A 27,639-nucleotide genomic window follows, 5' to 3' on the forward strand; every position below is an offset into this window, starting at 1 on the left:
TTTCATACTCTTGAAAAATTAAAAGAATAGCATTACAGATTGAGGTCTTCCATTTAGCCATGGAACAAGTACAAATTTTCTCATGCTGCTCTGCCAAATTGCATCTTCCCTGATCTGAGTATAGTTCATTTTTCATACCTATTAATTCCTTGCTAAGACTACCAATGAGTGCAAAGTGGCTCCTAACATCACTGTGTTTTTAGTGGGCTTTAACATTTCCAGGAGAGAAAGAGAAAACAAATTGTTTAATAATGAAGACAAATTAAGTCTATTTTTACACATTGATATTTCTACCAATATCATTAGAAGGCTATATCCGTTTCTGAATCTAGATAGTTGGTATCAATTCACCTAAAAAACGCCTGTCTCCTTATCTTGAAATTAATTGTCAGGGCTGAGAACAACTCTTTTTGTGTGAAACCTTTATTTCCCATAGTACTGTGGGCTGATAGAGTGGCTCAAACATGACTGCTGAGATCTAGTGGGGCATGGCAAGGAGAAGGAATCACGTGATTGTATCTTTCACAGTAAGTGAGAACTAAACCTGTGTGCCAGAACTGTGATAGCTGAAGGTCAAAGGATATGTTCTGTTTGCTGCAGCATATTTCTTTCTGACACATTTAGGAAAATGATCAGAAGGGTTTAGATTCTCAAAGAGAAGAGCTAGTCCATACTGTATCCACAGCTCCCACTGAGGTCTCCTCTGGCAGTTGCATATGTACAGCAGTTGCAAGATTGGACCCTAATTGGAGAGGAGGGTGCTCTGGTTTGTTTGCTATGAAAAGCCTCATGTTAAAAATAAATAATCAGCAACATTGTCATTTTTTCAAATTCAAATAGTTAGTGGGGGGGTTTGTTCTAGTATGATGATTTTACAATCCCTCCCCCCGCTATTTCTTTCTTTCTAGGGGATTGAAAATAAGGCTGCTCCTGTGTGGATGCTTGGATAGGTTGGTGTCCTCAATAGTGGTGGGATGAATCAGCTGGTTTGACAACACCCTTTCCACCATCCTATGATTCCCTCCTCAGTCCTAGTTTGATTGACATTTTGAACCTTCCCCCGACCCCTTATAAACTGTGTTTTGGGCTTTTGATGATTTTTTATTGAATATTTCCCCCCCCCCCCCATTTTTGGACAAGCTGTAAGGCTACTGGAAATTTTACAAATGTTGGTGGACACTTTTATTTAAAAAAAAAATCAATATTGCAAAATTTCAACCTGCTGTGCTTGGGCTACTCTCCTTTTAAATTTCTCTAATTAAGATGGACTTTGCAGATTAATGGCCAGGATGGCTCTGCTAAAGGAAATGGGAGGTGAGCTGGTGTGTGCATGAAGAATGCTTGCAAGAATACATCTTGGTTTTTGCAGTTTTAATACAGAATAGTTAAGATGCTAAAGTAAACTAACGTGGTTGGTTAGTCACTTGTTTATTAAATTAATGAAGATTTCAATAATTTAAAATGATTTTTATATACTGCTGTTATACTGCTTTTTTGCTTAATTTTTTAATGTTATTTTGTGATGTGAAGAAGAGAGAAGCTACAGTTGGAAAAAAGTTTGTGTAGAGAGACTATTGTAGAAATTAATAAGTACACATTTTGTTGATTTATCTGTTGGGAGGGTAAAAATTAGAGCTGTCGATTTAATCACAGTTAACTCAAAAAAATTAACTACGATTAAAAAAAATTGTCATTAATCTCACCATTCAACAATAATGTATTAAATATTGAAATTGAAATGTATTAAATATTTTTGGATGTTTTTCTACATTTTCAAATATATTGACTTCTGTTACAACACAGAATACAAGGTGTACAGTGCTCACTTTATATTATTTTTATTACAAATATTTGCACTGTAAAAATGATAAAAACTAGTATTTTTCAGTTCACCTCATACAAGTACTGTAGTACAATCTCTTTATCGTGGAAGTGTAACTTACAAATGTAGATTTTTTTTTTTGTTGCATAACTGCCCTCAAAAACAAAACAATGTAAAACTTTAGCGCCTACAAGTCCACTCAGTCCTACTTCTTTTTCAACCAATTGCTAAGACAAACAAGCCCATTTACATTTACGGGAGATATTGCTGACCGCTTATTTACAATGTCGCCTGAAAGAGAGAGCAGGCATTCGCATGGCACTTCTGTAGTCGGCGTTGTAAGGTATTTACGTGCCAGGCTAAACATTCATATGCCCCTTCATGCTTCAATGCTGATGATGCTTGTTAAAAAAAAAATGCGTTAATTAAATTTGTGACAACTCTTTGAGGGAGAATTGTATGTCTCCTGTTCTGTTTTACGCACATTGTGCCATATATTTCATGTTATAGCAGTCTTGGATGATGACCCAGCACGTGTTCATTTTAAGAACACTTTCCCAGCAGATTTGGCAAAATGCAAAGAAGGTACCAATGTGAAGTTTCTAAGGATAGATACAGCACTCTACCCAAGGTTTAAGAATCTGAAGTGCCTTCCAAAATCTAATCATATCGGGGTGTGAAGCATGCTTTCAGATGTCTTAAAAGACCAACATTCCTATGCAGAAACTACAGAACCCGAACCACCAAAGAGGAAAATCAACCTCTGGTGGTGGCATCTGACTCAGATGATGAAAATGAACATGCATTGGTCTGCACTGCTTTATATCATTATCAAGCAGAAGCTGTCATCAGAATGGATGCATGTCTTCTGAAGTGGTGGTTGAAGCATGAAGGGACATACGAACCTTTAGTGCATCTGGTACGTAAATATCTTGCAACACCAGCTACAACGTTGCCATGCGAATGCCTGCTCTCACTTTCAGGTGACATTGCAAACAAGAAGTGGGCAACATTATCTCCCTGCAAATATAAACAAACTTGTTTGTCTGAGCCATTGGCTGAACAAGAAATAGGACTGAGTGGACTTATAGGCTCTAAAGTTTTACAATGTTTTATTTTTGAATGCAGTTATTTTTTGTACATAATTATACATTTGTAAGTTCAACTTTCATGATAAAGAGATTGCACTGCAGTTTATGTAGGAAGTGATTTGAAAAATACTATTTTGTTTTTTACAGTGCAAATATTTGTAATTAATAAATAAATATAAAGTGAGCACTGTACACGTTGTATTCTATGTTGTAATTGAAATAAATATATTTGAAAATGTAAAAAACATCCAAAAATATTTAAATAAATGGTATTCTATTATTGTTTACCAGTGTGATAAATCATGATTACTTTTATTTAATGGCTTGATGGCTCTAATAAAAGCTATAGGGCTATATTCTGCCCTCAGTTATACACTTATAGTATTCAGTGAAGTTTCCCACATTTGTAAAGAGTGTACATTTCAGCGGGTCAAGAATTATCTGTTGAAATGTTTTTTCAGAGGAAAATGTATTTTTCCTGAAGTTGAATTTTTTTTAATGGAAATTTGCCAACAATGTTCAAGTTTCCATTGGAAAAAATCTAAATGAAATATTTCATTTCAGGTTGGGCTGACCCAAATAAAAACATTTTCATTTTAACTGAATCAAAATATCACATTTTTGTCAGTTTGACATGAACCCGTGTCTACCTATGCTGCTGCAGTGCCCCATCAGAGTTGTAGTTCAAGTACCTTATGCCTCTACTTTCCTCCTGTAGGTCAGGCTCCCTGGTTAGACTCCATCACATGAATAAAGATTTCAGATCTCAGAATTTCTGTCAGTTATACATAATAAGTGCAACTTGTCAAGGATATTGACTTGGTGTCAAAGATTAATAAAGTGCTATTAATCAGTTGCCTTCAAGGGGAATTCAGAAGTGGCAGATTTACCTCCACTGTGTGGCAAAATGATGTTCACATAGGGTGAAATCCAGATGTTATGTAAGCAAGTAAAGCTGTCATGGACACTAATAGGCAACATTTAGGATGGCATGAATGATGGCGGAGGTTATGTAGTTTGTTTGTTTTTTCTTTAGTACCCATTGTATGGCAATTTGTTGCAAGTATACTATTTTACTACTTAAACCTGAATTGTATACCTAATGTGGCCCTTTTATGTTAATTCCACCACTATATTTACATCATGATCATATTTAATTTCTGGATTGGATACATATGTTTTAAAAACAAGTCTCATGCATTTTAGTATTTTAGAAAAAATGGGCCAAATTCATACCTCAGTTAACTGAAACAGAATTACCACAGGTACACTGTGTTAACTTAATAATAAAAACAGTCTGTTTCCGATCTTTAAATTTCCCTATGATCTTATAAAACTGAACCAGATGGCATGAAACAATTTCTAGTTAGTCAGGGTAACTAGGATTGGCAGAATTCCTTCAGAGGGAGAGCGAAAGAGTCAGGTGGCTTTATTTTTGACATCATGTGAGAACATGTTCACATAAGGAAGATCACAGAACCAGTGTAATTCTCAGCCATTGAGACAGTCATACCTTACATCTGAAACAGAATGACACCATTATTTAGGGCCATGTTTCTCATGTTAGCCCAGGGGTAGGCAACCTATGGCATGTGTGCCAAAGGCGGCATGCAAGCTGATTTTCAGTGGCACTCAGACTGCTCGAGTCCTGGCCACCAGTCTGGGGGGCTCTGCATTTTAATTTAAGTTTAAATGAAGCTTCTTAAACATTTTAAAAACCTTATTTACTTTACATACAACAATAGTTTAGTTATATATTATAGACTTATAGACAAAGACCTTCTAAAAATGTTAAAATGTATTACTGGCACGCAAACCTTAAATTAGAGTGAATAAATGAAGACTTGGCACACCACTCCTGAAAGGTTGCCGACCCCTGTGTTAGCCTGATCTTATTTAGATCAAGGATGAATGGCTGTTCAATTTCCCCCGCTCATAGCTTTCCATGTACAGAAACACAAATGCCCAAACGTACTGTCATAAGAACAGCCATACTGAGTCAGACCAACAATCCATCTAGCCCAGTATCTTTTTTTCTGTTAGTGGCCGGGGCAAGATATTTCAAAGGGAATGAACAGGACAAGTGCTGAGTGATCCATCTCATGTCATCCAGTCCCAGCTTCTGGCAATCAGAGGATTAGGGATACCCAGAGCCTGGGGTTGCATACTGGACTATTTGGGCTAATATCCATGAATGGACCTATTCTCCATGAAGTGATGTAATTCTTTTTTGAACTCAGTTATAATTTTGGCCTTCACAATATCTCCTGGTAACAAGTTCCACAGGTTGACCGTGTGTTCTGTGAAGAAATTCTTCCTTATGTATGTTTTAATCTGCTGCCTATTAATTTCATTGGGTGACCCTGGTTCTTGTGGTATGTGAAGGGGAAAATAACACTTTCTTATTCACTTTCTCCACACCATTCTTTATTTTATAGATCTGTCATATCCCCCCTCCTCAATCATCTTTTCCAAGATGAACAGTCCCAGTGTTTTAAATCTCTCCTCAGATGGACGCCCTAATCATTTTTGTTTCCCTTCTCTGTACTTTTTCCAGTTCTAATGCATGTTTTTTGAGATGGGGTGACCAGAACTGCATGGGGTTTTCAAGGTTTGGGCATACCATGGATTTATATAGTGGCATTATGATACTTTCTGTCTTATCATCTATCCATTTCCTAATAGCTCCTAACATTGTTAGCCTTTTTGACTGCCGCTGCACATTGAGCAGATGTTTTCAAAGAACTAATCATGATGACTCCAAAACCTTTCTTGAGTGATAACAGCTAATTTAGACACCATGATTTTGTATGTGTAGTTGGCATTATGTTTTCCAATGTACATTACTTTGCATTTCTCATCATTGAATTTCATCTGCCATTTTGTCTCCCAGTCACCCTGTTTTGTGAGATCCCTTTATAAATCTTTGTGGTCAGCTTTGGACTTAACTATCTTGAGTAATTTTGTGTCCTCAGTAGGATTTAAAATGTTTTAATTGCCTGAAGAATTTGAGACTATGCAAAAAGACCAGGCAAGAAAAATGAGATTTTATTTCCCTCTCTGTTACAGAGGTCATCATCGATTGTTTTGTAAATTGTATATTTGCAGCTGTTCCAAGCTGTGCTATAGATAGATGGATCAAATGCTGAGGATTCCTCTATTCTTAGTATCATTAGAACTGTGGAGTACAGCAGCTGGCAGGGTTGGCAGAACTTTCTTTAACAGATTAGTGAAACAAATAAGCAGTGTTCCATTTAGCTACTGGAGTTCTTACCTGTGTGTGCTGCCCACAGGAGGCAGCTTTTGGGTTTATGTTTGGAAAATGTTTTTAGTCGCATAAGCACCTTCTGGCTTTAAAAGTCATTTCCTGGGTGCTAGGCAGTGCAACAGACTGATGTATTCACCATCTTAGGAGACCGAGGTTTTTTAACTTGGTTTTAAGTTACAAGAGTAACCAAAACTTCAGATCAAAAGGCCTCTGCATGTTGGGGAAATTTGGATCCAGATCTGGATGCAAACTTCATACAGCCCTTATGTTCATAATAGTCCAAAGCAAAACTTGGTGTCCCAACTTTGTGGTTTTGCAAGTGTCTTTACGTACAAATGAAATTAGTTTTAGGGTCTCCATCTGGTCCCTGCACAGCTGCGTTTGACCTGATGGAGGTGACTTTTCAAGAGAGGTCCATGACTAAGACTTGGTCTAAAATACATAATATATAATACGATGTTTATGATGTGATCAAATGCCTTTCCACAACTCTGAAGTCAGCAAGATCTATTCATATATAACCACCATTAAACCCACCCGAAGAAAATAAAACAAAAATCAGAACCAAAAAGAAAATATAATACCCATTTTCCTTTGTTGTATAAAGTCAGCATAGACTTATGAACTTGTTTTCTAACTTTTTCAGAAATCAGTGTTGTCTGATTGGTCTGTATTGATAAGTGCAGTTGATAATTTGCATCTGTATTGAAATGACCACAGTGATGTGAATTGCAAATACAGTTCCTGAACTTTGGAAAGTAATTTAAGCTAAAAAATGTTAAGTTCTGAAATACCTAAAATAAATTATACAGCTAGAATATAGGATGTGGGAAGTGAATATATCAGATGCCATATTTGGGGTGAAAGAAGGAAATGTGTTTGTGGAAGGTTGTTTTAATTAAAAGATAAAAAATCCAGCTGCTTAAAGTGTTCAGAAAGTTCAGATTGTGAAGCAAGCATCAGTGCTGAAGAAAGGTCACACTGAGAGATGTTGCAGAAGTTTCTTTCTGAGAAACAGGAACGTTCTCTGTTTTGTGCATCAAATTCTAATGCTGAAATCTATGAAGCTATGTGCCTGCCACAGTACTGTGGAGACATTTCCCCACTGTATAACCTTCTGTAGCAGCGACATTTTCCACTTGCAACTCCTAGCAGTTAAATGCAGCTCTGAGAGAAAGAAGACTTTTCCCCCTCAGTTTGAATTATCATGGAAAACAGACCAGACAGTGATAATTTCCTGTCAAATGTATAGCTTAATAGTAGAGCATTGAAGACCGCTGTGGTGGCGTTTGTTCTGTGAGGAGGCCAGGGGATGTCTTCCGGACTGACAGGATTTAGAAACAGGCTGACACTGTTAATAGCCTGATTTACCTTCCAGCCTCCAGAGCAGCAGTCTTCTATCAGAGTGTACTGTTCCTTCCAGTGCTATTGACATTTTAAAATAGATCATTCTGAGATGGGAGCTGTGCAAGTAGAGTGGCTGCCATCAGTAATAACTCTGTATCGGGGCTGGGCAGGAGGTTAACACTGATCTCAGCAGGGCCAAGATCAGTGTAGCTCAGAACAATTCTTACCTGAAGATCCAGCCAATTAGCCATTGTGGAGTCTCTGATAGCTTTTAAAGAGACCGTGGGAGAGAATTACTTGTTATAATCCTGTCTGCTTTTTTCTTCTCCTTTAAGGAGGGAGCTAGTTTTAGAACTAAGCTATGCTGCCCTGTAGAAAATTGTGTAGGAAAATAAATGTTGTTGTCCTATAAAAGGCTATTTGTTTTCCCATAATCCCTTTCTCTGGAACTGATTGTTGGTTTAATGCAATAAAAGTTCAAAGCTGAAGCTTCTCACGGTGTCATTGTTTTGTAGATGTCTGCCTTCACAGTGGATGTTTGTCCTTCTGTGTTAAGTGGCCTTTTTGAACAGTGGAAATCTCCTCATGTAGCATTTCTAACAAGAACAGAGCCAGTCTCCCTTGAAATCATTTCTGAATCTATATTTTTTGTCTATATTATTCTATAAATAATTGCCTGGCCCTTAGCCATTTTTGTTAAACCCAGAAATAAGAACCCTTAACTCCCATCTTTGTGTAAAAAGAAGACAAGAAGTCACCGATTCTGTAGTGAGCACTCTGTGGGCTATACATACAGGTGTCATTACATCACTTAAAGACCTGTGTGTATTTAGTATGTCTGAACAATGCCATATTGACAACCCTGGAGATCGAATTTCTTTGCTTGTCCCTAGAACAGGTAGAGCATCAGTCAGTGGCAGTATAAGTTTCTCCACGCTGCTGTGCCTCAAAAATTACTTGGAAAGAACCACTTACATACGTGGGAGCATTATACTGGCCACAGTCCTCTGTTCTGGCTGCCAACATCTGTCAGTTGGTGCCAGTTGTGGTGATGGTGGTTTTTGTGTACTGGTAACTAAACTGAAACTATCCGACTGATTTCACACATGGTCCCAAACGGCCATCAGATAGCAACGACTTAGTCACTTCTGACTTGGGCAAGATTAACTTCTCATCCTGGAAGTGAAGGGCTCAGCAACACATTATTAATCTCTTGAGAAATGAAGACATTTTACATGGTGAAGCTGCAGTATTGTCAGCCCCGACCATCAGAAATACTGAGATTGGCTTAAAAAAATTTTTTTTTAAATAATCATTGGATTTGGGTTCTTTTTCTTTGCCTCCTGTTTTTTTGTCTTTAGGGTTCATGTTTTCAGGCATTCATGAGGGCTAGACACTTACTTTCATTGGAGCGGCTGGGGCGGACAACGAAAAACTGATCTTCTCAAGTAGTAACATAGATCTAGGAGATTGGACTTTAAGAAAAATACCCAATCTTGCAAATTCCATAATAAAGTGGTGAGAGTTGGCAATATTAAATATGAGATCTTTTTTTAGAAAACAAAACAAGTGATGGTAACATAGTGGGATCTGTGCTTTCCATGGCACATAGAATTTTTTCTTCTTTTAACCCATAAACTCTTTGAAGGGGAAATTTACAGGGCATGTAACTGAACAAAAATCTAAAATGTCAGTGAGATATATGCCCACTGGGAGAAATATGAAATTCCTTGAAAGGAGTGTGTTGAGTTCGATTAAGAATCTTTCATTCTGCAGCCAAAGGGAAGAGAAAACTGCATGTGCTACCAGCTGAGAAACACAAAGTTACTAGTAGATTTGGATTGACTTACAACTTAAATCTTAGGAATGCAGTCCCCATTAAAAAAAAATTCAATCTAATCAAATTGCTCTGGTATTGTCTCATAATCAGATACAGTGAGTCAGGAAAAACAATGCTCTGGAATGCAACAGCTTGAGTATCTAATGAGATGCATGTAAGAATGAAGTAGGAAACACAAGATTCGATGTGGATTTAGCTCTTGTAAAAGGCTGGATGTTGCAAATATATCTGCTTGTTCTCCAAAGGGAAAATGTAAGTCCTGTAATACTACAGAGCAGTCTCAACAGGTGAGATGGACATTTCACTTTATAGCAGTAGTTGCTCTCCATCCCTAAAAAGTGTTTTGTGCCATTCCTCCTCTTACATTTACTGCAGAACTGGTAGAAAAAAAGGGGAACATTCCATTGATCTGGGGCAGGAAAAATCCCTTGCTGCTTACGTAATATGACAAGAAAATCCTGCATTGGAGAAAGAATGAGTGAGTAAACAGCCCATGCTGGTAAATAGTGGGTGGGAGCTATTACAGAATTGTGCCTGGTTAGGTCTACTGTGAATTAGGATACTGATTTTTTTCCAATAAATTGACTTGCGGTGGAATTCTGCTCATAAATCCCTTAGGTACTACTGAAAATACTCTTCCTGGCACAGTAACCTTAGAGGAAACTGGACTTCATTTATCTTGTTTTGTAACATTTATTTAGTTAGAACTTATTTTTTATCTTATTTTTGGTAAGTGCTATGGAAACTGCTATCTATTTCCATGGGTAAGACTGTGCAGTAGTCACAAGACGTTGCCTTGAGACAATGAGATTGTAGTCTGATACCTGCTCACAGTCACCTGACTGTATCATTTTGACTATCACAATGAACTGCAAAAGCATAAAAGAAGAAGAAGCTCCTGTAATCTTCAGATTTCACATTTCCCTCCACAGTTCTTCATCAGGCCCCAATAATCCCAAGATAAAATGGTTCTTATTTTTACTTTATAGTAGACACTAGAAGACTCTACAGGTGTAGCCTTGACATATTTCCTAGGACTATGTTTAGTCCTTTACTGGAGGGACCATCTTTGTAGGGTGCAAGAGAAATTCGAACTTGATGTCCATTAAGGTCCTTATCCAAAGCTCATTGAAGTCAATGGAAATCTGTCCACTGATTTCAGTAGGTTTTGGATCAAGACCTAAATCATTGATAGTTGCTGAGAGGGCCAGCTGGAATGGCAACTGTAGCTATATCCCTTTATCTTTTATATCTGTCATCAGCTCTTTTAACACAGATGGGAGAAAATAAACTTGTCCTATCAACAGATCTGTTTCTTTTGCCAACAAGTTGGTAACCAAAGCCCGATTCACCAGCGCACTTAGACGTGTGAGTTCAAAAATGTGAGCGGGCCTTACGTGTCTGAGGTTATGTCCATTCTTTTTGGCCTTGATTCAGCAGGGTACTTAACTAGTTCTGAATGCTTTCCTAGGTTACATTTTTACAGGGAAAAAGATAATTAAGTCATTTCTCTGCTGAAAGTGATAATCAAAACAGCGGTAGTTGATCCATGCAGCATTGACAATACTGTGTCATACACTGTATGCCAGCAAGAGTTAATTTTTGTGAATCATTTAACCTCCCATAGAAAGTGAATTGTAAAATAGTCTGTATTCAACCTTTTTTATTATATCAGGCATATTGACAGAACGGGAGATATATAAATAATGCTAATTACAATCAACTTCCTTCAGTACCAAGCTGTTAATTAAAACCCTGTCCCTGACATACAGTGAAGTTACCATACTCTGATGTGCACCTTCATGTGACTTCACTCTGAACATTTTCTCATAAACTAGACAAATACTTGGTTATTGAGGTAACTTGGCTTAAGTTTAAAAAAATAAAATTTTTTATTGGTGTTGGATTTGGCTGATTGGTTGAAATTACACTCTAGATAAGGACAATTCTGAGAACAAATGCAGAATTACGCCAAAGAAATCTTTCCACTGATGAGGAAAGATAAACAAAGATAAAATGTACATTTAAACAAAATGTACTTAAACCAACTAGATGTTCTGGGTACACAGTAACTATTCTTTAAAGAGACCTCTACTGAACTTTACCCAGAATTTGTGAGAGTAAATACAGATTTTCTTAAAAAAAAAAACAAAAAAAACCTCGAAAGTCCTCAGATTGTAAATATTTTGTGATATATCTATCTAATATAGTTTCAATATTGGTTTAGCAGTCAGTGACTAAAATTTTTTGCAATTTGTTTTTTGTCCTGCTCCGTGTCCTCTCTTTTCAAAGTGGCAACCTTCATGTTCTGTATGTTGTTTGTAATTTTTAAGTGCTTTCCTGAATCAGGGCTGTCATTATTTATCAAAGACTGAATTGTGTCTGCAGAGTTTATACTCAACTGGTGGTAAATCGGCATAGCTCTGTTGTCTTCAGTGGAGCAGTGCCAGTTTGCACCACTTGAGGATCTGGCCCATTGTATAATTTCACACAGTGTAAATAAAATAAATGGAGACTTATCAGCCTGGCAAGCTGCCAAGATGAATTCTGTGCAGCAGCAGAGGGAGGTACAACACTTGAAAGAAAAACTACATAATCTATAGGTGTCCGATTTTACAACTTGGCTACATACTGCATTCAACGTTGTCTCTCAAACATCTGGCAGGCATTCTGCTTTGGGGATTTGTTTAAAATGGTATCAGGACCTTGGGTCTATGTCTTGTCTTATTTCATTCTCTGTGATCACTCTGTAAGCAGTGCGATGAAGGTGTTTGCTGTGTTCCTCACTTCTGTTTAGGCTTTCTGTTACATTGATTACTCTGTGATTAGGCTACTATTCTTTGGACCTCTATTTGCATAAATCTGCAGAATAAAGTTGAGTTGTTACTGTAGTTTTTAGTTCCATCTGTAGGTACAGTATTGTTTGAAATATACCATAGAAAATGTGAACGCACTAGTAATTTATCAAATGTGAGTAAAATCAGTTTGGCTATTCATCGGAAGAGGAAAATATTGTGGGAGAGCAAAAAGAGCAACTGAAACTACAATTTCAACCCATGGTCAGTTAAAAAGTGCTTTTTACAAGCCATTAGTTGATTATAAAGATGTTCTGTATATGGGGGTGCATGCACACACATAGAATACTGTATTTAAAATATTGAAGATAAATTAGTATAAAAGAGTATGAGGGGTGACTTTTGCTGAGTATTTTTGTGTGGCTGCCCTTGACAAGTACAATGTAATATTTGGATTAATGATATTTTTCTATATGTGCACATTACCATTTCTACAATATCCCCATGCAATCATTGCCTATAATCCTTGGGCTCAGGATAAATGGTAGTTGGCACTGGCATTTACCACTTCATTAGTCCTGTTAGACTTGACAGTATAAATAACCTACTTTTTTTAGCTCCCCCATGTGTGTGTGTGTATTTTCTTTAGAACAAAAATTAAACAAAAGTCTAATCTGAAACAATAGTAAGGGTTAATTCTACCCTCATATGAAGTTGGTGGAGATGCACAGCTGCAACTGAGGACAGACTCTAATGTTATGACTTGAACCTACAAAATCCTGAAAGTTCCAAAGGCATTTCTCCTTTGTGCTATTGTCTCCAGTGTTAGGTGAACATGAGATTAGGCCTGCCCTGCCCAGTCTGAAGCCACTGGCAAGACTCCCACTGACTTCCATGAAGGTGGGATTGGGTCCATTATGTACTGCACTTGGCACTGTAATTCATTATAATGACATTCAGTAAGCAGATTGGACTCTGAAATTGCCGTGTGTAAGTCAGAGCTTTATGCAGCTGGTCTTTCTCCCTCTCATGGCTACTAGGAACAGCTAATATTTCTTTGGGATGGACTGGGTAGGAAAGCTGAGGTTCCTTCTGCCTCCCTCTGAAGATCTCCCACTTTACATGCACTGATTTAAGTTTAACCCTACTTTCCACCAAGGGCTCCCTATTTTTGAGGTCCACTGATCTTGCTTTATAATCAACATATTCTGCACCTTATATTCAATAGTTCCCCTTAGTGTGTGCAAGAATAAGTCCCAGTGGCCTAGGATGGAAATAATGGATTGTAGATTTTCAGTTGTCCCTGGGAGATCAAGCCTTACATTTAATGCACTGATGCCGCTCATTTAGTATTATGTATATCATGCCCTCACAGAACAGATATGGGGTGGAGAACATGTCTACCTATGGTTTAGTCTTTGGACAAGACACAAACAGCAAATTAGGGAGTTGGTGGGAATGGGTGGAGTTACATAAACAGAATCATATGATGACTCCATTTGAACTGTTCTTAAAGTTTAAATGTTTGTAGCCTTCACAGCCGAGGTGAGATTCTTAGGAGGGATTTGGATGAAGGGAAGGCAATTATTTGAATAAGTAAAGGCCTTTACATGAAATCTTGCCTTTATTGGGACGCAGCTTAAAAATCACTCTTCTCCCTGAAGTGTTTTTCTATTATTGTTGTGAGTAATATCAAGATTATGGAAATCAGAAAAGATTGGGGGGAGGGAATTCTGTATTTCCAGTTTTACTTTGTTCACTTAATTGCACTTTGTGTATATTTGGTTTTACTGCTTCCCCTGTGTAATCAGTCTGTTGGTTTCCATGTTGTTGTTGTGGGTCTTTCACACAGCAACTGTGAGAAAAACTAAAAATAGAATAGTAAAATATGATTTGTAAAATGATGACATTGGCAGGGGACTTGGTCACGTGTAGTACCTGTAACTGCTTGAAATGCATTTTTTATAAATGACTTAGTTGTCAAATTGACTGTGTCCCTTTAACGATAGGGCTTCTCTACAAACTGGGAACGTGCAGAATTTGATGGCAGTCTGACAAGCTCCTTTATTGGGCCCTAACTATTGAGCTTTTAATTGTTCGCATCTTTCTTGTGATGTATAGTAGCTGGACATAAAGTGCTTCATAAACTTGAGAAAGTTCAGCGTAACTAACAGAAAAAAGGCAAAAATCAATGAAAACAACAAATCAATGAAGCTTTATCAGTAAGTACCAGATCAGATTCATGGTAACCTTTCTAAACGTGATGCCTATTTGTTTGACTTTGAAAATCCAGAGACATGGTACTTCTGAGCTGGAATAATTGGAGGTCATTGCCTTTTATTTCTGGCATCAATTAGATGACTGGCATCACTTCCTGAGTTCATTTATTCCAATCAGATAGATTGGGCATATACCTGTATTTTTCATAACCTGACCTTTTAAAAGTGGAATAGAGATATTAAACTGCTCTCATTCTTGTCTTCTTTAACTTCTAAGAGGGTATGGAGTTCAAAACATAGTCAAGACTCTGCCACAGATTTGTGTGTCCTTGGCGAAGTCACTTAATCCCTGCCCCACCATCCTCATTTCCCCCATCTGTGTTGGGATTATAGAACGTCCCTACCTCAATTGTAGAGCAGTTTGAGTGCGTGGGCAGAGAACTGCTGAAGATGCACGAAGTGTTGTTATCAAGGCCTTTTTACCTGGAAGCTCCAGCACATTTTATAACCTAATCTGGCTATTGATCAAAAGGAATTCATTAACACCAATGTGCTACATTTAGGAAGGCTCAGTCAGATTTATGTAGATTGTTTACTGTGCCACTGAGGAAGATAAGGCAAGACAGAAAATACACAACAGTAGTCACCCTTAAGCGTTAAATTTCCCCAGACCTTACCTGTAATTAGCGTAGGGAAGATACTGAGGTGACTTTATGGATGTAAGGCAAGCTAGTAGGTTCTTAAAGGGTGATGTCTGCAGGTGGTAATGTTAGAAAAGATCAGAGCAACACGCTCCTATTTAGCAGACAAATCAGAACTCTTCTTCTTTGGTGTCACATTTTGCTTCGGATTAAACTTTAATATTGATTAGCTGCTACACCTTCTTTTTGCCTCATCTGAAATTAAACAATTACTGTGTCATTGTTAAAAGGTAGCAAGGCCAAGGCCTTATTTATATAACATGGAAGTTGGACAGAGGAGCATTAATCACCATTATTGCACCATGAGGATGTGCAAAGTAATTGCAGCTGACCTCACAGGAAGGGGAATCCTCTCTTTCTAGGGAAAAGTCTTACTAAGAGGGTAGATCAAAAAATATCTAACTGTGAGGTGACTTCATCTCTCTCTCCCTTCATCCTCTCCTATAAAAATCATGTTGTGTGCAATTGCATATGATGCCTCATTTTGTCTCCCTCTTAGTCCCTTTTCCTGCTATTTTCTGGCAGTGTGTAACTAATTTGTTACTTTAATTTACCTGGGTCAGCTGTGGGAAATGTTTGTGTATTTACAAGAGCCAGATTTTGGCAAGTTTTGTTCCAACATAACTGCCTGAACATTTTACTCTCTCACTGTTGACCATGTTGCTGGGTGCAGCCACGTGCTCAGGTGCGAAATGTCCCCAGTATTCAAAAATGTATCTGTTTTTTTGCACTAAGGTTGTTTCACATCAAGCAATGGAAACAGCATGAGAGCAGAGATCCAAGGGCCACCAGCAGGGACTCTTGGCTCTGCAGCAAATTAATCAAGAAGTTGGCAAACCTCACCCGACAATTTTAAGCTTTATAGGGATCATCAAAAATGATGCTGCTGCTAGTCATGCAAGCTTCAGGAGTTCATTCTGGGGAATTCACTGCATGGTGGGTCATCAAGGACTGCCATCTGGCTCAGCTGGAGGCTTGCTGGCTGGTGCTGACACTCTACACCTGAAGAATATTTTATCAAAACTGAGGTTTGCAAATTTTTAAATTATCCTGACCTCCCCCTTTCCCCAGTTTAAATGATGCAGCCCTGAAAGCCAGTGTTTTTTCTTCTAATGTTAGCCAATGAGGCCTGGCCTACACTGCAGAGCTTGATTGATGCAAGGCAGCTTACGTCGACCAAACTATGAAAGTATCTACACACAAATTTCGCTCCTGCCGACATAACTGCCCCACTACGCTGACTTAACTCTACGAGTGTCGTAGAGTCAATGTTGATGTAGTGAGGTCGGGAGAGTGTCAGTGTAGACGCTGCATTGCTTACATCGAGTGTTACTAGCTTTCAGAAGCCATCCCACAATACCTTGCCCTGACAGTACAATCAGTAGAAGCACTCCTGGTGAGGAAGTGCACCGCCGACCCAAGGAGCAAAGCGTAGATATGCACAAGCATTGAATTACTGTGATGGATGTATGCTGACAGAAGTTACGTTGATTTTAATTTTGTGGTGGAGACATGCCCTAAGTTTCACCCTTGTGACACTGGTAGGCCATGTGCCTGCTCATGCCAAAGCCCCAGGCCTCACCAAACACTTTCATATGCATAGCTGGAAGCTGGGCCAATTCACTTATGTACTAGTATAGCCCAAAGTGATTGTTAAATGCATAAGAATATATTTGGTGTTTAAACTTCATAGAAACTGATGGGATGCTGCATGCATTGTTTTATCCTGTTATAATGTAATAGCAAATATTTTATGTTGTAACTAAATAACCCATCAACTCTGTAACTAAATAACCCATCAAACAGGAAAGAAGCCTTGTGTAAAGCAAATTAAGAACTTTAACGGGAAAGTGCTAATTGTTGTGATTTTGAAAGCAAGTGTGATGATTAGAGATCAAAGAGTCTCTAAATGCATTCCTCTGCCCACATGGGTAGTGACCCTGTCACCTTGTTTCCTGTGAGAAGAAGCTATAAGTATGGACACAAGGAAAAATTCTTCATCTCTGGATTCTAACAGGGCAGAATAACTGAATGAGAAGATGAGATCCCCGAAGTTATTCTAAGTAGCCCTGAGAGACTGGCAGATTTTACTACATCACTGCTACCATTTGTATTTATAGATTGTGATTCACCTATACATATATGTTACCTGCTTTAACCTCTCAATAACTCTCATTCCTTTTTCTCAGCTAATACTTAGTGTACTATAGAATTGGCTATCAGCATTGTCTTTGGTGTGAGATCTGGGATGCAAATCGACCTGGATGAGTGCCTGGTCTCTTGGGATTGGGTGTAACCTGGAATAATTGTGATTTTTGGTGTAAGTGACCATTTATCACATCGTCTAGCTTGTTTGGATGGCAAGATAGATTGGAGTGTTTAAGGGAACTGTCTGTGTGACTCCATTGTAAGATTATTGCAGTACTTTAGGAGTTTACATTTGTTACTGGCTTCCTGAAATCTAATAATAGAACATAACTCCAGTTTGGGTTTCTGCCCTGCTTTAGACAGGCTGCCTTGTGGTAGGCACTCATGGCCGTGACCCCCTCGCCCGCCCCTGATAGCATGCCAACCCTCTTCATTCTTTTTAACATTGTTTGATATTTTTCATTATTAACTCAGATTTTTTTTTTTTTAATAATGATTGAGGTCTCTTCTGCTAAAAAAAAAAATTCATTTTGGTCTCTATAGAGAAATGTACTGGCTGAATAGGACATTTTCTGCATGGCTTTATTTTCACTACTGTCTTTCTTTGCAATAACAGGAGTATCAGAATTAGTCTTAGGTGCATGAAACACAGTTCAGGGTAAATCCTGTTTGTGCTGCTTTGCTTAGAGCAGGGGTAGGCAACCTATGGCATGCGTACCAAAGGTGGCATGTGAGCTGATTTTCAGTGGCACTCACATTGCCCAGGTCCTGGCCAAGGGGGGTCCCTCTGTATTTTAATATAATTTTAAATGAAGCTTCTTAAACATTTAAAAAATGTATTTACTTTACATACAAAAATAGTTTAGTTATATATTATACACTATAGAAAGAGACCTTCTCAAAATGTTAAAATGTATTACTGGCACATGAAACCTTAAATTAGAGTGAATAAATGAAGCCCACTTCTGAAAGGTTGCTGACCGTGGCTTAGAGGATCACTGTGATTTTTCTGTTCACAAACATGGTCACCAGCCTTGTGCTGAAATTAGACCTGTGCTTTGTCTTCCTGTTTGAGAGGAAATTATTGCCATTGCATAACTTGATTACTGCTTGAAAAATTTGTGAGGTATATTTCTTAATTAAGGGGAAAAATGGCCCCAACTCAGCCAAGCACCTAAGCACATGATTAGTTCTGCTGATCAGGGTTGGATGACTATTCGTGTGCTCAAAAGTTATGCGTGTACTTAAGTACTTTGTGCATGAAAGCCCTCATTCAGCGAACATTTTCCACAAATATTTGTTCACAGTTTTAAATGAATTTGTTTCTGTTGTATTTCCATTTGTTTGATTTCTTATTGGCAGTAGTGCTCAAGGAAGGTGAATTTTAAATTTGCATATCAAATGGTTCTTCTTCGAGTGCTTGCTCATGTTAATTTCAAGAAGGTATGTGCGACCCACGTGCACAGTCGTTGGAAGGTTTTTTTCCCTAGTGGTATCCTTTGGGTCGGCTCAGGCGCCCCCTGAAGTCACACCTTCATGGCACCTCATATAGGGCCCCAATGACCTGCCACCTCTTCAGTTCCTTCTTACCGCCAGTGATGGTCGTTGGAGCATTCTCTCTCGCTCATTCTCAAGTTATCCACCAGTGGACTCTTGTTTTTATTTGTAAATAGTTTAATTAGTTGTTAGTTCTTAGTAATAGTGTAGTTTTAAGTTAACCCTCTTCTTTTACCAGGATCCCCTTCTCTGTTCCTTTTCCTCCTGGGACTGGAGCATGCCTCGGTCCCAAGGGCTTAAGCCATGTGGGGTCTGCCTATGCCAAAGCGCAACTCGCACACATCCTGCTTAAAGTGCTCGAGGGAATTCTACTAGACTGATCGGTGTACAATCTGCAGGGGATTCTGTCCCAGGACCAAGAAAAAGGGGACCATAGACTGAAACTTTCATTGACGGAGGTAGTCCTTCACCTACAATCAGAGCCAAGCATTATGGATCACCACTGTGTACTTTGGCGTCAGTGCACAGGGCACTAGCCTCGATCAGGGAGGTTCCGGCACCGAGGAAGGATTGTGGGGTCACAGACCCTCAGCATTGTCACTCCCCGGCACCGAAGAGTTCTTCATGTGTGGAGACTCAGCAATGCTCAGAATTGCCGGTGCTTCACAAAAAGCACAGGAAGACTGACAGAAGGCGCTCACCTGCTCATACGACTGAGCGTGAGCCCTGTAAGCGGAACGCGAACCGTGCCGGACAGCTCTGCCTCTTCCATGCCTGAGGTGCTACTGTTGGCTTTGGGCCCACGGAGGGGTCCGTCGTGTCTGGTGCCAGTAGAAGTGGGCCAATTAGGGGACTTAGATGTCCCCTCCACACCGGAGACCTTTGAGGCAGCCAGGAACCTCATAGCCCTAATGGCACTGCACTCTCCCGATAGGCATGAGAGGGCATTGGCCCTTAAGCCTCTGGCACCGCAAAGACCTACGGTGCCATCCAGAGGCAAGCCAGCGATAACGCTGCACCGCTCACCTTCACCTGGCACCGATCCCTGGCAGGAAGTGCAAAAACTCCTATTAGCAGGAGCAGTAGAGGAGGTTCTGCAGGAACTAAGGGGTAAAGTGTTTTACTCCCAGTACTTCCTTATCCCAAAAGTCAAATGGGGTCTCAGACCCATTCGCAACCTGCACAACCTGATGCTTGGTCTTGACAGGTTATACCCTCAAGTTTGGCAACCGATCTCTGTTTGGGACCTCAGTCTGGTGCTTTCAAGTCAGGTAAAGCTGCTTTAGAAGTTTAAAATTCTGAAAGGTTAAAAGCGCAATAGCTCAGAGTTAGAGATGGTCCAAAAGGCATGGGAAGTTTCTGTCTAATATGTCTCTTTGAGAAAGTTATAAATAACTGAAAAAAGAGGATATGTTGGAAGTCAGATTTCAACTTAACTATAAAGATCACTACTTGGATATTTTCTAAATCTGCAGGAAAAATACATGCAAACCTTACTTCTTAGGCTGCACTTGTTACGATAGTATAGAAATTTACAGTTGCAGATTCTAACCCAAGAAGTTAGAAAATTCAAGAAGTAGGATTTCTGCATTCCACAAACTCCGTAATTTAAAATTAGACATTTAATAATCCAACTAGTAATAGAAAACAATACATTTGTACAGTATGGCTGAGTAAATGTCATAGGAACCACCATCAGAATTGGCGTTTTGATGACATTCTCAGCAAAGAAGCCAAGACTGAATGAACTTTAAGACTGAATTCTCTTCTAAGTACTCAGGCACAGGAGGGATGGGCATTGAATAAACATCTAGACACACAGAGACAGATCTTTCTTTGGATCTGTCTACTTGACAGTTCAAGTGTTTGACAAATTAATTTAATACTAGGGAAAGATGCTGCATTGGTAACCAGCTGAGGATCTGCCCCACTGATTAGGATTGAGGCTCAGTGGTGGGACAGCAAAGGTGCTGTGGATAAATACAGAGGAATTCCCACTTCTATGCTTGCCAATGCAGTATCTTTCATTAATACTAAATTCACTTCTCAAGTCTTTGCAAGGGGAGACCTTCTCAGAGTGGGGCACAAAGGCATGGCTGTTTTTGAAACCTAAAGTGCAGTGCTTGTTTCTCAAATGTAGAGGGAAAAAGCTTGTTGAACAACAACAAAATACACGTTTCTTGCAGACTCTCAGGCCATCATGTCTTTGACATTGACCTCAACAAAGTCAATGGCAAAGATTTAAGCTCAAGTGAAAGAAAGAGTCTGCCTCAGCATTAAAAGTATCAATAATGTCTATTTCATGGTAAGTGAATGCTCTGGTTCAGAGGCTGGGCAGCAGATCAAAAGTGGTAGGTGGTATCTCTGCAAATGCAAGTGCCAGGTACTGCAATCAGCAACCATGGGCAAAATGTTACATTACAAGTTTAATTAAAGAATCTCAGGAAATAATGTGCCTCTCTGAGCACTATAGCTGGCAGCAGGAACTCTGGGTCAAAGCTAAAAGCATAATAAGAATTAAAATAAAATACTTTTAAAATCATATGCATTACAAGGATTTATATTCTTTGTTGAAGCTGAATAATACTTTCCTGTAGTGCTACAGCTAGCGTTATATATAACCTTATAAATTGCTGTGATATTTTCAAACATTTGTTATGAGGTAAAAAGTAAGTCTTCCTTCCTCTGTTATCACACTTTTATATATATTTTTTTCGGGTATAAAACTCCTCACTGAAATGTATTGTGGGAAAGTAGAAGTTTACCCTTCATATCACTTTGTTTCTAATGTAATTTACATCCTAGGAAATTTTGAATAACTTTTACCTGCTTGCAGGTATTTTAACATGTAGCAATACTGGCTATAGAATTGTGTTGCTGCCCAGTGCTTTACATTTGCTTTGCCAAAATTTCATCCACTGTACATACTGCTTGAGCTCAAACTTCAGTAAATTCAGAGCAAAATGCAAACCCACTTCTTCAGTATAACCATTCCACCTTAACACCAACAGAAGGACAAAAAGACAATAAATACATTAAAAACATAAACCAAGAACTTCCCAGCTCTGCACAGTGGAGCAAATCTATATTTCTGTGTGCATAATTTCATAACTTCATAATTTTGTTGAGGTGCCCAGATACCAGGGGGACATGCACCGGATAAAAAAAGCTAAACAAAGAAATAATATTAATATTTAGTTCTTATATAGTCCTTTTCATCAGTAGAGCTAAAAGAGCTTTACAAAGGCTGTATGTTTCATTTTACAAATGGGGAAATTGAATCACAGAGCATGTAAGTGACTTGTTGAAAGTCATACAGTAAGTCAGTAGCAAAGCTGCTAACTCAAGGTCGCTTGCCTCTCAGCCCTTGGTCTGAGAACCAAATAGTGATCTCTCCCTGGGATCAAGCTGTTAAACCAGAATTTGTAGAATTCCTTCCTTCTGAGCACTGATATTAGAATTGTGGAAAGATTTCTCCACGTGATTCTTGACCTCCGGAGTGTCTGCCAATATGTATTGTATAGGGATAAAACAGATCTTAAAAGTACATGTAGCATATTTTTGCAGTAACAATATCAAAGGTCAGAATATCACTACACAGTAGAGCAGGGGTCGGCAACCTTTCAGAAGTGGTGTGTTGAGCCTTCATTTATTCACTCTAATTTAAGATTTTGCGTGCCGGTAATACATTTTAACGTTTTTATAAGGTCTCTTTCTGTAAGTCTATATTATACAACTAAACTATTGTACGTAACGTAAACAAGGTTTTCAAAATGTTTAAGAAGCATCATTTAAAATTAAATTAAAATGCTGATCTTATGCTGCCAGCCTAGGGTTCTGTTCACCTAGGCCAGCAGTAGGCTGAGCAGGGCCTGTGGCTGGGACCCCAGACCTGGGTGGGGAGGTTTCAGGGGTCAGGACAGAGGGCTGGAGTGCAGGGGGTTTCAGGGATGAAGGCTGGAGTGTGTAGGGGTGTAGGGCAGAAGACTGTGTGTGGGGGGGGGGTCAAGGGTCAGGGCAGAGGGCTAGGGGATGTGGGGCGGGTGAATGGCAGGAGGCTGAGTGTGTGGGATTGGTCAGGGCAGAGGGATGGGGCTGTGGGGATACAGAGCAGAAGGCTGGGTGTGTGTTGGGGTGGGTGGGGTTCAGGGCAGAGGGCTGAGGGTTTGGGGGGTGCTGGGCAGAAGGCTGGGTGTGTGTGGGGCTCAAGAGTAAGGGCAGAGGGCTGGGGGGTATGGGGGCTGCAGAGCAGAAGGCTGTGTGTGGGGGGGTCAGGGCAGAAGGCTGTGTGTGTGGGGGTGTTCAAGGGTCAGGGCAGAGGGCTGGGGGGCTGCAGGGCAGAAAGCTGAATGTATGGGGAGGGTCAGGGCAGAAGGCTGGGGATGTGGGGGGGTTCAAGGGTCAGGGCAGAGGGCGGGGAGGCGTGGGGGGTGTAGGACAGAAGACACTGGGGGGCAGATTAGGGCAGAGGGCTGGGGTGCTTGGCCTGTAGGGGTGCTCCTGTAGGGGAAGAGATATGCCTGTTCCGCCCCCTTCCCCAAGGCTCCATCCCTACATCTCTCTGTCCCCTCCAGGGAGCTGCCTGCACGCTGTTGCTCTTCCCCCCCTCCCCCTCGCTAGGGCCATCAGCTGATTGGCACAGGAAAGGAGAGGGGGCGGGGCAGGAAAGCACCACGCTGCGGGAAGAAGCGGGGGAGAGGGAAGCTCGGTTGCTGCAAAACCAAGCTTCTGCCTCCTGCCCCCGCAGGGGAGAGTGGTGGGCGGGGCGGCTGAGTGGGGCTGGGGGCCAGGGCTGCGGCAGGCGGCTGTGCTGCTCAAAATCGGCTCACGTGCCATGTTTGGCATGCGTGCCGCAGGTTGCCAACCCCTGCGGTAGAGTATATTTGTGCTGGACTTTCCTTACAGATTCACACACAGATCTTTTGAGTATATTGTAATCTCTGTGCTTATTTGTTACTGATTTAGGGAGGAATAATTAGGACCTGTGATGACAAGGAAGACAGGAGGCTCTGTAGACAGTGGGGAAGATTTTCAAAGCTGACTGGGAGATTTAGCCCCATGAAATCCTCCCATCAACTAGGAAAATCTCATCCAGAGTTCAGAAATCTAAATGGAGGTGTATATTTATTAAAAAAAAAAAAAAAAAAAGAACCAAACCTGCTGATGAGACTTTAATGAATGGCTTGGCAAAGATACAGCTCTACCATCCTAGCATTTTTGTTGCTGAAAGTACTAAGGGTAGCATCTCTTTCTTTTGTGGCTGACCCATAATGATAGTGGTTAAAAAATCTTTGTCATTTGGGTGCCAGTGATCTATTATTATGAGAATATTTTCCACAGGAAATAAAAGCAAATCCAGAGTTTATAACACCTGTATACCTGGGCACAAAGCAGCCAATTGTTTCCTAAACACAGTTGATTCTTCACAAGGGCCATAATTTATACCCTTCCTGCTCTTCCTCTAATCAACTTGATTAAACAATCCAAATTCTGACCCTAACACCTTGCAACAGCTCTGTGGCTTGAAGATACAGGTGGAGGCTCTGTATCTCCCCTTTCTTTGATGTCTGTGCTGATTTTCTCTGACAGGTTTGCTGCAGCTTAGACCACCCTTTCAGGAGGTGTGAAAAGGTGGAGTGGAGCCCATCTGTGTTACACCAGCAACAACTGACATAAGGTCCTTTTAGTTGGTGTAAATTAAAGCAGCCCCATAGCTGCTCTGTCACCAGTGATCCAGAGGTGGTGGCAGTGCACCAGAGAATCAGGAGGTGATGCCCTTTTCCCACCATGTGCCAGGAAGAGTTCAGTGCGAGAGGGACTTGGAGCCTATATCTGTCTAATGATCATTTGTATTTCTAGCACACCTTGTATCCAAGGCTCTGAAAATGTTTTACAAACCATAAGTAATGTGCCGGGAAAGCATTGTTATGCCCATGTTATAGAAGAGGTGCCTGGAGCCAAGAGATGTTGAGACCTGTATTTTAAACAGTGACGTCTAATTCTGGTGCCGTCATTTTTGGGTGCCCAGTTTGAGACATTCACAGGAGTTAAAAGGGGCTTGGCACGTATGTCAGGCAAGTTGTAGGTGTGTTGAGCTGGACACCCAAAAACTGAGGCACACACTAGAAGCCTTGACACAGAGCTAAAAGTACCAATCCAGTCTCATGACTCCCAGTGCCATACTTTAACCACAATACTATCTATCGAGTATGTGTACCTACCTGCTATCAAAGGAGATTAACTGGGTTTAGACAAGTATCTTGAGACCTGAGCTCTCATGTACTACAATATGGTAGGCACTCTCATCCCAAGTATAATTCCATTAAAGTCAATGCAGAAAGCGCCCTTAAGTTTCTATTTTTCATTGACTTTGTTTTCTCTTTGGCGCCTCACAGCTTCTTACCCTGTCCCCCAATGGTCCTTCATGAGCAGAACTTGAAACAATTAATATTAAGAGTCTCGGTCAAACTTTCCAACCCACGGCTTTGGAGTAGTTAACAACTTTAGTGAATAATGTTAACAACTTGAGTGTTGCTTTGTTTTTATTAAAGTTGCTGTGTTTACAGTGCTGCTTTGTCTATCATTAACAAAAGCTTACCTTGTTCAGCAGTCATAGCCTACAACGATGGCGTAACTCTGTTGTCTTCTAGCATTGTAACCTGTTGTTATAGAATACTGTACCTTCCACAAAGGCAATTTCCAATTTTTATGTCATAACGCTTATAAAAATCTTGGTCAAGTTGCAGCGAAGTTTTACAGGATCTCTCCCTATTGAACAAAAATGTCTTTCTGAAGGAACTTGAACAATTGGAGTGGTTCATCAGGCCCTGTAACACCTAATGCCCCACATACTGGACAAAAAGGTAGTACTGGTAAGCTCTGAAGCGAATGCAGTGAAGACTGCATACCCGGCTTTAGTTAAATAATTTGCTGTTTACTATTTCTCTGTTTATGAATCAGTAAAAAGCCTTTTTAAGTGAAATTGAATAGACTACAAAGTGTTGGTTTCATGTGTTTTATTTGGAGTTTAATCAGCGTGATCCAGCTGCCAGTGCAGGGGAAACCAGAGCTCGATTTTTAATTATCCCTGCTTTGCCTGAGTTAGGAATTCCCAATAGTGCTGTCTGAGAAAAGATGCCAAAAACTGCATTGTTCTTTAATTAGCTGTTGTAATTGTTTCAGCCTAATCTCCATGATTAGCAGCAGTATTAAATACAGCCGTAAGAATAGGCCTGCCCTCTTTGTGCTGCCCTAGTAAACATGATATTCTCACTTCTGGTAAGGGACATAATATAAAATCAATTAGATCCCAACTAGTGTTGATTGGAAAATGATAAAGACCAGCTACCATGAAGCATAAATAGCTTTGTAAATTTGGTGTATAAATATGCTCCTGTAGTGGCTTTATTTCTCCATTTGGGGAGAGAGCATTAGAATAATGACCTGTTATGCAGAAGTATTTGAAGATCTCAACAAGACAGCCTCCCTCATCAAGGCTGAAAGGGTGGCAAAAAAGAAGTGGAAGCTGTTTCTGAGATCAGTGTATGTGCAGTTCTAAAAAGAGCTCATTCATACTATCCAAACAGCTGTTTTGCCAAATACAAACAATTGCAGAACTGTTCAAACCAAATCAGTTGTTTATTGTTCTGAGTATAGCTTTTTAAAAAAAGGATGTTTCTGAAGAAATTAATAGGCAAGACATGAGATGGTGTGGGGTTGTGTGTTGAAATCTTTTTCTAAAAGATATGCCCTAGGAATTATTTGAGGAAGTTCTATGGCCTGTGTTATATAGGGGGTTAGACTAGAGGAGCACAAAGGTCCCTTCTGGCTTTGGAATCTATGAATCTTTGAAAATCTGTGCTGCTGCTGGAAGGTGTAAATCCTCACACAAATGAAGATGTTAACATCACACCACAGGTTATTTTGGTTACTTGGAGTCATTTACAGTTAAGTGCCTGGAGATGCAGATAGACTCTCTGGGAGTTATGCATCTAACTCCCATCGACTTTCATGGGAGTTAAGTACTGAACCTACTTTAGGCACTTTGATTTTGTCAGAAGCTGGGAATGGGTGACAGGGGGTGGATCACTTGATGATTACCTGTTCTGTTCATTGCCTCGGGGGCACCTGGTATTGGCTACCATCAGAAGACAGGATACTGGGCTAGATGGACCTTTGGTCTAACCCATTATGGCCATTCGTATGTTCTTATGTTCACATTGAAAATCCCACTAGGCCCATCTGTACCTTTTAGGTACCTAAATTTCCCCCACCCCCCATAATACTTTTCCAGGGGTTAATGGCAACACTGAGGCTAGCATCAGTTCTTCTGAATAGACTTGCAATGTCAGGGTGTGGCTACACTTGAAACTTCAAAGCGCTGCCGTGCGAGTGTGATCCCAGCGCTGCATGTACTCCACATCCTCTACGGGGGTAGCTTGCAGCGCTGGGAGCCGCGCTCCCAGCGCTGCGGCACTGTTTACACTGAGGCTTTACAGTGCTGTATCTTGCAGCGCTCAGGGGGGTGGTGTTTTCACAGTCCTGAGCACGAAAGTTGCAGCGCTGTAAAGTGCCAGTGTAGCCATGGCCTCAGTCAAGGCTTTTGCTCAAAAGCTACAGTGTCATTATGCTGATGCTACCACGCTTGGAGAGTGAGAGTTAGAACTCTGGCATCGAAGCGGAGGGTGAAATTTTATAATTACTTGAGGAGCAGCAGCTGCAAGTTTCCACATCTCTGCACAAGGCTGGAGCGCTGATTAGCGTTATCATAATGGTCTTGCCTATGTGAATTTTTCTAATTTGTAACAGAAAAACCAGAGGGAGAATTGGAGTTGGATTTCTTTTCAGATGATCTTGCCAAAACCAGTATAGTTATGTCTTGTCTTGGCAGCAAACAGCTCTGAGGAAGCAA

At 40.1% G+C, this 27,639-nt stretch overlaps 1 protein-coding gene across 1 annotated transcript in view; it reads left to right on the plus strand.

Annotated features, from left to right (window-relative positions):
- XYLT1 (xylosyltransferase 1) overlaps positions 1-27,639 on the plus strand; it is a 347,177-nt gene that overhangs the window by 90,547 nt on the left and 228,991 nt on the right. The window lies entirely within an intron of this gene.

Source organism: Gopherus evgoodei, chromosome 10 (assembly GCF_007399415.2).
Source record: "Gopherus evgoodei ecotype Sinaloan lineage chromosome 10, rGopEvg1_v1.p, whole genome shotgun sequence".
In the NCBI taxonomy this organism is placed as follows: domain Eukaryota; kingdom Metazoa; phylum Chordata; order Testudines; family Testudinidae; genus Gopherus; species Gopherus evgoodei.